The sequence below is a fragment of the Colletes gigas genome, unplaced genomic scaffold, assembly GCF_013123115.1.
Source record: "Colletes gigas isolate AHSC1104 unplaced genomic scaffold, ASM1312311v1 Colletes_gigas_Sc00010, whole genome shotgun sequence".
Lineage (NCBI taxonomy): Eukaryota > Metazoa > Arthropoda > Insecta > Hymenoptera > Colletidae > Colletes > Colletes gigas.
The window spans coordinates 3,561,551-3,573,633 of NW_025106639.1; positions in this window are offsets into that span (position 1 = coordinate 3,561,551).

The following is a 12,083-nucleotide window of genomic DNA, read 5'->3' on the forward strand; positions in this document are numbered from 1 at the left end:
TTCGCGACCCCTCCTTTCCAATCCGTAATCTTCTACCTTAACCCTTTTTTCAAACGCCTCCGCCGTTACGACGCGATGGAATCTTGTTACAGCTACTCGACTCCGTAAAGAAATACCTGGAGATATTATTTTTTTAACACTGGAACTATCAAACCAGTCAAAATGATTTTTGAAAATTTATCGTAATTTTACACTTATTTCCATTGCGTTATATATTTCTTCGCGTATCTATCGTTTCAATTTCTTTGGTAGAAATAAACACACTATAATTGTCGGTAGTTCTAGTGTTAATAGACACGATCTATGTTAGGAATTTTTCAGTAAAAATATTTAGACATTCCTCACTGAAATGGCGAGTATCGAAGATCGTAAATCTCTTGGGTGTTTACGATTCGGTCCAATTGTGTCAGAGTAAGAGTTTATTGTCGGTGCGTTTGCGTGGGAGTCAATTGACGGTATTCTTCCTGTACAGAAACGTTCAATGATTTGTAAACGTCGATCGTAACTGACGTACCAGGGAGCATTTGTTATCGCGTGGAGCGATTTGTTGTTTATATCGAGCTTTCTTTCTCGAGACATTAGTCAGTTTATAGATTTTTTATTTGATAGAGATTAATTGAAGTCACTGTGACGAATTGAAAAAATCGAAATTTAACCCCTTAACGTTCATGCCCGAGTCTGACTGCTTTGAAAAATAATACTTGTTTAATCCAACGGTTTAAGGGATGATAATATTTGTTTTCCTTCAAATTATACGTTAGATACAACATTGTAATTAACAAAAACCGTATTTTTAGATACAAATCCAATAAAGAAAACTGATCATTGTTGGTTGACCCGAAAAATATGAGCGTTAAGGGGTTAAGAAAATGACAAAGTTGCAAAACTTTTAGTAGATGTAAAAAATGAAATATTCCTAACGCTTGAAACTAAGTTTACTTCAGGACATTCATTTGAGAGTTTTTTATTATTTCAGCTGTGGTCAAGTTTTCATATGAAAATTGCATGATTACTTGTTTTAGAATTTGCAGTGAAAAATTACACGTTTCCAACAAATTTTGGAGGTCCCTCCCTATCATGTCCATAATAATTAATATTTCTATACGAAATTTTGACCAAAAGCAGCTCGAGAAATGTCCTTTCGAATACATTCAACATTCGTTAGAAGTTTCAAAGCTACCCCCGAAAAATTGCTTTTATTTTCAGTCGTTACAGTGGTTTCCACGATCTGTAGATCTCCAGAGGTATGTAAAATCTTATATCACGAACGTAGCGAAAATTTCAATTGGAAGGTAGTCGAAAATTTGAGTTTAGCATGGGTTTTTCCGGTAAACAAATTTTTGGAGGTCCCTCTCTATCATGTCTATAATAGTTAATATTTCTATACGAAATTTTTACCAGAAGCAGCTCGAGAAATGCCCTTTCGAATACATTCAACATTCGTTAAAAGAAGTTTCAAAGCTACCCCCGAAAAATTCTCGATTGCTCTTATTTTTCAGTCGTCACAGTGGTTTCCACGATCTGTAGATTTCCAGTAGCATGTAAAATCTTATATCACATACGTACGAGCACGTAGCGAAAATTTCACTTGGAAGGTAGTCGAAAATTTGAGTTTATCAGGGGTTTTTCCGGTAAACAAATTTTTGGAGGTCCCTCTCTATCATGTCCATAATAATTAATATTTCTATACGAAATTTTTACCAGAAGCAGCTCGAGAAATGCCCTTTCGAATACATTCAACATTCGTTAGAAGTTTCAAAGCTACCCCCGGAAAAATTCTCGAAAATTGCTTTTATTTTCCAGTCTTCACAATGGTTTCCACGATCTGTAGATTTCTAGTAGCATGTAAAATCTTATATCACGAACGTAGCGAAAATTTCACTTGTTAAGGTAGTCGGAAATCTGAGTTTAGCAGAGGTTTTTCCGGTAAACAAATTTTTGGAGGTCCTCCGATATCATGTCCATAATAATTAATATTTCTATACGAAATTTTTACCAGAAGCAGCTCGAGAAATGCCCTTTTGAATACAGTCAACATTCGTTAGAAGTTTCAAAGCTACCCCCGAAAAATTGCTTGTATTTTCAGTCGTTACAGTGGTTTCCACGATCTGTAGATTTTTAGAAGCATGTAAAATCTTATATCACATACGTACGAGCACGTAGGGAAAATTTCACTTGGAAGGTAGTCGGAAATTTGAGTTTAGCGGGGGTTTTTCCGGTATCCAGGGCATCCCGACGGGTGAATTTGTAACGCGGTCGAAGGTATGCGGGAGAATTGCACTTGACAATGGCGTTGGCTGGTGGAACGCCGCAGGAAAAGAAGGTTCCCCGGAGCGGATAGACTGGAACGGAGAAACGAGCCCGCGGAACTTAGCAGCGACATTAAAGGCAGGGAGTGGACTTAACGACTCGTAGCGCGCGAGCCACTGTCGGCTGTCTGTGGTCGTGGTTGTGGCGCTGGCTGTGGCTCGACCACATCCCCCATTTTCACTCGACGTTCCAACCCCCCGTCGACCCTTCAATTTATCCGTTCTCCTCGTCCCTTACGCGTTCCTTAACCTACCGATACCAGGTCGCGAGGAACAAAATCGCGCGGTTGGTTCGAAATCTCGAACGACCGCGAATATAGGAAAGAAGAAGCAACGCGTACGTTGAACGGGCCGTCGTTTATCATTTCGAGACTCGCGAGGCTTTTGGGTCGACGCCACCGGCAACTGTTTCGCCCCGGAACGCCATCGTTCCGCGACAAATTTTCACACTTGTCTCGTTGCGTTTACCGTCTCGTCGCGGTTCGCGAAAAATGCTTCGCGGCTTGGCGATTCGTAACGAGACGAACAAAATAACGATTCCGCTGGACGAATTCGTTTCCGCCGAGTACCTCGTTAACGAACCATTCGACCGTTCCTTTTCGCGATCCGGACTCAAAATTCGCCCCGAGCTCGAGAAAAATATGTGCAACGTTCGGTTTGAAAATGTCATACCATTTAGTTTCGCGATGGCGATGGAAAATCGCGCTAAGCAAGAGATTAAGCACTCTTCCACGTTTCTGTCGACACACATACATATTTATCGTTCGGTCGAATTTCAGGGGCTAAAAAGTTTTTAGTAAAAACGCGTTCCCCTCGTGACTCTCGTGTATCGGGGATGCAAAAAAGTCACATAAATCAGATGGAAACGGGGCAGAGATCGATTTTAAATACTATTTCGCAAGAATGACCGAATGGGAATAGCACTTTACGTCTTCGTACTGTGTTGTTTACGATATCATTAGCAGAAACTATGGCGGGCCCTCAGCGAACGTCGAATCGCCCCCTTTGCGCCGTCAAAGTCCTACTTGCGTTCTGTTTTTGTTTCATTTTTCTTTCGACACGGTGAATAAAGTCGTTAACTGAAATATAAAGGTGGGGGAAAAAAAAAAGAAAGAGACGGCTTACTTTCGCGCAACGGGAATTAAGGCCACGGATTCCACTCGTGTAACGCGCGATGCAAAACACCATTAAGACGGTTAAAAAGGGTCGATTTAAAAAGGCACTGCACGCCGAAAAGCCCGTCTTAATCGTGTTTTGCACAGCGCGTTACGCCGGCGAAACCGCGGTCTTGTTCGCCGCGCTCTCTATAGTTGTTTTCGCGTCGTTTTTTCTTTTTTTTTTTTTTTTTCACCACTCGACAATGGAATTCACGGACCGTTGCTGAAAATTTGCATACGTTTCGAGTCGAGCCTACGGACAAAGTAGACGGCAACAGACGGGGGCGTCAGGAATATCAAAGAGTCGACCATAGTGGATCGAAAACTGACGTTTCACGGCGATGAAACGTCGAGTGTACTTCTAAATAGAAATAAAAATTAATCGAGTGACGTTCACTTTGCGAGAGTAACGTGTAAATATTTCTGGATCATCGCCGTAATCTATAAATCGTATTAAGCGGGTCTGCAAATCACGGACGGTGCAGTAATTTATTTAGATCCGCGTTCGAAATTAACGACGCATTAGTTCTGTTTACATAACGCATCGAATAGAATTCACCTGTTTATGTTTCCATTTCTCGCGCTATTAGTGCGATGTTATACTTCGAATAGAGAACACGGAGGCGCGTTTAAATATAAAGATTACGCGTATTATTCCCCGTTCGAGGACAAATTATGCCCCGTCGTTGGACGCGTCCTTTTAAAATAACGCGACTCTGTTTCAAGGTGCATTTCATGCGACCGTAGCTAACGGAGATATTTAGATGTTCCGATTTAAAATCCCCACGCTGTACGTCAAGCCACGGTCTGGGAAACCGGAAAATCCAAAAATCCGGGTCACCTCCGGTCCTCCGAGCTTACTGGATAAATGGCGCGGTAGTGTATTATGGGGAATCGGAAAGAATAAAGTCCGTGGCACACTTAGCGGGACAACAAATGAACAACTTCGAGTTTGTTGCATACACAATGCACGATTTAACAACGATAAGCGGGAAAAAGGATCACCAAAATTACAAATGGGAAATATTAAAATTTTCAGGATTAAAAATTTATCATCAAACAAAGATAATAGATTTTCTGATTAGTGGAGAGAGGTCTCAAACGCTCGTAACACCCACTTACCCCTCTATATCTTTTTGTTTAGAAAAATTAGCACAATTTATAAGAGAAGAAATTTTAAAGTTCTGCCGGTACTGAATTTTTTTCTCGAAAATGCGCAGGATATCGGGGGTATGTATAATGACCAAAAATGCTTGTAATTGACCCCCGCAATCAAAAATAATTTTTCCAGAACGATTTGAAATTTTTTTTCCCGTCGAAAAATTTCACACATTCTCGAATTTTTTTCTCGAAAATGCATAGGATTTCGGGGGTATGTCTACTCACCAAAAATGATTGTAATTGACCCCCGCAACCGAAAATAATTTTTCCAGAACGATTTGAAATTTTTTTTTCCGTCGAAAAATTTCACACCTTCTCGAATTTTTTTCTCGAAAATGGGTAGGAATTCGGCGATATGTGTAATAACTAGAAGTAATTGTAATTGACCCCCGCAACCGAATATAATTTTTCCAGAACGATTTGAAATTTTTTTTTCCGTCGAAAAATTTCACACCTTTTTCGAATTTTTTTCTAGAATCTGGGTAGGATTTCGGGGGTATGTCTACTCACCAAAAATGATTGTAATTGACCCCCGCAACCGAAAATAATTTTTCCAGAACGATTTGAAATTTTTTTTTCCGTCGAAAAATTTCACACCTTCTCGAATTTTTTTCTCGAAAGTGCGTAGAATTTCGGGGGTATATGTAATGACCAAAAATGATTGTACTTGACCCCAGGACCTAAAAATAATTTTTTCAAAACAGTTTGAAATTTTTTTTTGTCGAAAATTTAGGAACATACTCGAATTTTTTTCTCGAAAGTGGATAGGATTTCGAAGGTATCTGTAATAATCAAAAATTATTGTAATTGACCCCCGCAACCGAAAATAATTTTTCCAGAACGATTTGAAATTTTTGAATTTAATTGTTAATGATTTTTTAACGAAGCCTCTATCAACAAATTGGTACTCTTGATTTTCGTCTTTTCCTCATTAAAATTTTTCCCAGTAGTGGCCGAGCACCCTGTATAAGATGGAGAAAGGCTTTCGGGATGTTTGAGACTAGGTAGCATAGTAAGTAGAGTCGAATCAAGCGAGATACTAACAGACGATAAGTTTCGAAGAAGGGAACGGTGAGCCCCGTAACCAACACGGAGAATTTGGAAGGATTTAGATGCAAATCATGTAAGCGGTGTCGTGACAAGGCGAGGGTGGAAAGGTCACGTGCCCCGGGTGTTACGAGGGCGCAGGCAGACGCTCTTAAAAACAAACGAAATTAATTATACGTCTCGCGACCAATTCTTATTTCGCTCGAGGAGCCGTCCCTTTTATTCCAGGGCAACGTGAAAATAAAATGTTGGAGCGTTAAATCGTCCTGTATTTCTGTTAATTCGGATAACAGGAGTTTGCATTGTACTTCGAAATGTATTGCACGAGGAACGGGTGAAAGCTAGGAAAGAGACTTTCAATAACCGTTCGGGGGAGCGAGTAATCATGGTTATTTATGATATTTTTTTCTATTTTTTTGTTTTATTTTATTGATTGAACGTGGAAGTGCTAGCTTTTAATTTAACTTTCGCGTATCCCGCGGTATCGATAACAATCGCTTCTGCGACGCGTAACGAAGCAGACTGTACAATCGAATTTATTCTCTCCGCGTTCTTGTTGTAACTTATAGAGGCCATATACGTGGCGATTTATCACACGATGAGTCGACGCAACGTGGTGCAACGACTTGTTATATGTTCTGTTTTCCATAGACGTAACGGTTGCACAACAAAATCCGCGCAAAAATATCGCTGAATAGAATATTAGACAAAATTTCACGGACGGAGGTGTTCCGACGAATTCCAAATCAGAAATCGGCAAGGTTCTGGTCACGCTTTGCTATTTGTTTAACCCACAAAATCCTGGATATATTTTTAACTGCGACGGTCGAAGAAGTATGTTGGTCCCTTTTCCGATTTTTTCACCGCCGTAAAACCCTTCGTGAAAGTATCCCACCTGCATACTATTATCCAGAAAGGATAAAAGCACCGTTGTTGACCGATTTCGAGCGTAAGCTTCGCAACGCACCGTATTTAATGATTCCACTATTATCCGACACGATAAGTTATAGAACAACGCCAGCTACGCTTTACAGTTATCGTTCGAGCATATAGTTGCCCAAATTATTGCAGGAAAAATCGTTACGTCTATGACCCCCATTACACGGCCACGGTTGTTCATTATCGTCTCTTTGATCTTGTCATCCCAGAGGTAGTAATTTTAAATGCACCCAATTTTCCTGGCCCCGCGCGCCCGTTCGGCCAGAGACGGCCAAAATCGTATTCCGAACGATAGACGACGAATAAAATCGTCCTTGCAATTTATTCGTGCCGCTTATCGGATCGAATAACCGTACAGATAAGCTCGCAAACAGTAATTTTCTCGTAATCAAACCCGTGGCGTGGGCTTAAATCGGTAATTATTTTACATACGTCACTAGGGTAAAATTCTTTACACGTATTTTTATCAAAACATTGGGTAACACGACTTTTCACCAAGGAGTTAAAAAAATTAATTCTCAAGACTAGACGCGAAAGAAAATAAAGCTAGGTGGGGGCCCTTGAATTTTAACGAGTCTGTGAAAATAAATTCCATGACAAATTCTTGGTATGCTAGTTTCCAATTGTCTAAAAACAAAATTTAATTTCCCTTTCAATTTGAGGGGTTTGGTCTGGCAGTCAACGTGTTAATAGAATTGAATGAAATAGAAGCTTTCTGGAGGATTGTCTCAACCCCTAAATATAATTTCTTATATCTTTGTCATTATTTTTGTCAGAGGTCGAGCATAATTTGAGGTATAGTGAAAGCTCAAAAGCGAGACAACGATCGCCCTGTTGTTTTTTCCAGTTTTCGTTTTGCCTAGATTCAGGGTTGTTTTATCGAAGAAGCTGTTATATCGGCCATCGCTGGGTTCGATTCGGTTCGGTTCGCGCTTTGCTCTTTCGGTGTCCCTCGTCGTTTCCCTTGTCAGACGTTGGATTAAACGAAGAGTGAGCTGCGCCGAGATACTCGAGAGAAGACGAATGATCCGGGAAAGCCGCGGGGGCGGCGGTGGAAAAATACTACTCTCCGAGGATGAGACATCGTTGTACCGTGACGAAGATACTAACGACGATCCTCGTCCGCGGGGACGACGCAATTTTTTTTGGGGGGGGGGCCGTGCACGCGTTCTCCCGATCGGGGGATGGTTCGATCGATGGAAAAGTGGCGGGCGAGGTACGCCAGGAAACGTTACGGGATCCTCGTGAAACCGAATCGTCGTCGAGGATACGGGAAATGCGCCCGTAAACCACGCCCGCGAGGAAATTGAAATTGCAACGAGTCTAAACGATTTCGTACGCGTAATTTCTTCTGGATCCGATCGACGAGCCGCGCGAAAACGCAACGGGGACAAATCGATCGCCGCGGGGCGCAATCTTTCTTCCCAACGATCGAGTTTCCATTAATTTCACTTATGTGCAGCGGGGACGACGGGAAAAATTGTGTTTGCGCGGTCAACCCCCGCGCAACACGACTTTGTTTCCGATTGTATCGAAATTTTAATTCTGACGAAACTACAGAATGCAAAAATATGAAATATACTTGGAGGAAGGTACGAATTATTACACTTAGGGGTTGAGACAACCCTCTACGAAGCTCCCATTTTGTTAATTTTGTTGAATTTGCGTAACGATGATTACCAAGCAATAATAATGTTTCCACGAATTGGAAAGTACAGAGATATTGAAAAAAAAAAAATTGTTCATCGCGTAGGAATCGATTTCTATCGCGTTTGGAGATTGGTTTCGCTCGTGTGTGCGGTGCAGCGTAAATAGGAAAATTTCGTTACGATGAAATCTAGTCGAGGGGGGGGGTAAGATTCTAGACGAACCGCCGATTCGTCCCGACTGTGTAGCGCAGAAGCAGTGCCAGTCGTTTACCAGCATCCTAATCATTTTTCTTCGTCCCTCGGGTTGGAGTTCCAGGACGTCGGCAGCGCCATCCTCGCAGTCGGGACACCAACACGGCCACAGATGCGATCCGATGCCTCCACTTCAACCCTCTATACAGGGTGTCCCACGTGTCCTACTTAAGGGGATATTCTGGTCTAGAATTTCGAAAAAATCGATTCCCCCCCTTCCGGTTCCTTTCCCATCGAGTAAAAAGCTTCGAACGCGTGACTACGAAGCCGTTTCACTTCCATTCGTAAATACACGGAGTAAAAACTTTTCGAACGCGTTTCGAAACCACTTCGCGCGAGGTTTAGTAGGCCGATTTATTTGAAATTTCCAGGGTACCTCCAACAAACTTGTTTTTATTGCTCGAAGCGAGGATTTTAAAAAGTATCGATATTTACTAATTATTAAAAAATTGGCTCTGGTGCAGCTTGGCTCTAGTGTAGATTTTCTATTTAATTTTTTAATCGTTAACGTCCATCGCGAAGTTAATAATAACGAGGTTAAAAAAGCGAGCGTGCACACAAAGTGAGACGATAGTAAAAAAGGCAGAACGGGTCGTAATAGTCTTAGAACCGTGGCGGAAGAGATGGGAGAGAAAATGTGAGGTTGCTTTTTGCCGGGAAAGGTGAGACCAGGGGTCGCCGTACGCACTCGACGCAATAAAAATATTCAAGAGACAGCGCCACTCGAGAGCGCTAAAAACTGGAGACTCGTTCAAGAATCGCGACGTTTGTTGTTCGATATAAGAGTTTTCGATGACCCGTGGCCTGATCTCGCGAGTGTTTTACAAACATCCGCTTTACGCCACTTTCGAATAATCGCTTGCTTACGACTCCCTTATCGCGTGTCGCGGCGATTTTAAAAATGGCAGACTCGGATTACGTAGCAAGCAGATTTATTCGCGGTATCAGAATTTAAATATCTCCCGAATTTATGGCCTTTCATCGAGGAGCTGTATCGATAAACGCATCGAAAGGAATATAGTTTGATTAAAAAGTACCGAAGTTAATCTTCCCGTGTCTCCGCTACAGCTGCGTCCACAAAAACACGATTGACATTAGATTATCTTCCCATCGAATTCATTCATCTTTCGACTGAAATATTTGTCGATATTGATTGATCGATGCCCTTATTACGTAAATAAAGAAAGTGCATACGCGGTACAAGGTGGTCTGAAAGTGAAGACCCCCTTCCGGCGGTTGTCTTCCGCATCGAGGGCCCCTGACAACAGGCAACCCGACGTTCCCGCTGGCGCGACTTCGAATTTGTCATCTAAAATGTGCATACGCGTTCTAAGAATTAATTTCCACGAGCGTTTCGCCCGCGGCCAATGCACCAATCTAAACGCACATTTGTCATTCACTTCCACAATCAGTCGTGCGTTTCATGACGCACAAATATCTCCCCTACCTGCAATATAGAGTCGCGGTCAGCTATTTAACGACCGTTTGATAGTTTCAGTAATAATTTCGACTGATAATGCGGCTCACATCGCGCATGAAACTGATGATCGATACGGACTCACTATTAGAACATAATAGAGTCGCGAACAGTTAAAATAATAATATTTATTAAGACAATATTCGCATTTCCCAATCTCGTTTCCCTTAATTTCCGGTTAAAAACTAGAATTCGTGGATCTTTGAAACAACAAAAGTTCGAGTGATTTCCCTGAATTAATAAGGCAGACTTAACTTTGCCAAAATTCACTAAAAGAGGACCAAAAACGATTACTACCGCGATGCTCCACCGTTCCCCATAATTTCTTATTTGGTTTAGATCGTTCGGTGGAAAGAGAAAAAAAGAAAATGGAACGGTTCACGACGGTTTCCAATATTATCGAAGGCGAATCCCGCACCACCGTCCTCGTTTATTTTCGAAGAAGTATTTCCGCGTTGGCTGGACTAATGATTTGACTCGCTTTTAGTGGTTCTCGGTTAGGTCAGCCTCTCTATAACGTCTCATCGAATGATCTCCATTACCGATCCGTTCTGGAGTGCCACTCGAAAACTTTATTCCCGTCGTTTCGAAGACGCGAATCTGGCCGGCGGTTGCACGGTTAATGCAGCAATTCGAAACAGCGCGTCGGGAAACGCGAATATCTCTGCATTAAAGTGGCCGGGGCGATCTCGCCTGGCATTAATCCGATCGAAGATGTGCGGGGGGATTTATGGCGCGAAGAATTTACGACAATGGCCGCGAACGTTCGTCCACCCGAGGGTCGAAACGAGTTATTCGAACCGGGCTGAACACCTTCGAAAAGTTCATCGAGCCCCGGGAACGAATTAGTACGATGTACAAACATAACGCGAAAAAGTATTTAATTCCGTGTTTCCTTGCACCAGTATTCGAACAAATACGCGTCGTGTTTGCCGACGATATTTATCGCGTCGCTAATTCTGCTAATTCCGTATTCGAGACTTTTAATTAAACGGGAACAATGACGTAGCAGGATGTTGATACGATTCATAAAATTAATGATATTATCGAGGGGCATGTGCACGCGAACATATTGAATGACGTTCTATTTCCATTTAACAATAATCCGCGCCCCCCTGGAAAATTGGATCCCGTTGATAATGACGCGCGAGGCTCGCGGGGGCGAAAGTTTTTAAACGATCGAGTTCGCAATCTTAGGATCTCAATCCCGTCGGGACGTCGTCGATTGATGCGGGGGGGAGAAACGGAAAGAAGAAAATCGAGGAATCTAGGGGCGCTCGGTGTCGAACAAGCGTGAAACTCCATTCTTGTTATCGTTCTATTAATTTCCATGCCGTCGCGAAGAAAAAGAAAGACGACCGAGTGTCCCGCCTATTCCAAAAAATCACAATTTGTCGGTCTCGAGCATCATTCGAGGCACTCGCTGTTGAACAAGCGTGGTATTCCTTTCTTGTTATCGTTCTATCAATTTCCATGTCGTCGCGAAGGATATGAAAGACTACCGACCGTTCTGCTTGTTCCAATAAACCACATATTGTCGATTTCAATCGTTCGTGGCACTGTCGAACTAGCATGGAAATCTTTTCTTGTCAAAAAGGAAGGCAACTGAGGGTTCTGCTTGTTCCAAAAAAAAAAAACACAAATTGTCGATCTCAAGCATTATTCGTATCATCGAATGCAATTGTAATAAATGTAAGTCGACGAACAAAAGAAAATTCTATGTCACTTCGAAGCTTCTATTCTCCATCTACTATAAATTTTAATTAGCACGAAGGACCCCAAAAAAGGGAGACGGAGTACATTCGATGTTAGGAACGATGTCTGAGATCGACAATGTGTGTTTTTTTTGGGACGTAATTCGTTGAAAAAAAGAAAATTCTATCGCACTTCGGAGCTTCTATTCTCAATCTACTATAAATTTTAATTAGCACGAAGGACCCCAAAAAAGGGAGACGGAGTACATTCGATGTTAGGAATGATGTCTGAGATCGACAATGTGTGTTTTTTTGGGTCGTAAAACGACGAAGAAAAGCAAATTCTATCGCACTTCGGAGCTTCTATTCTCAATCTACTAGAAAATTTTAATTTGCAA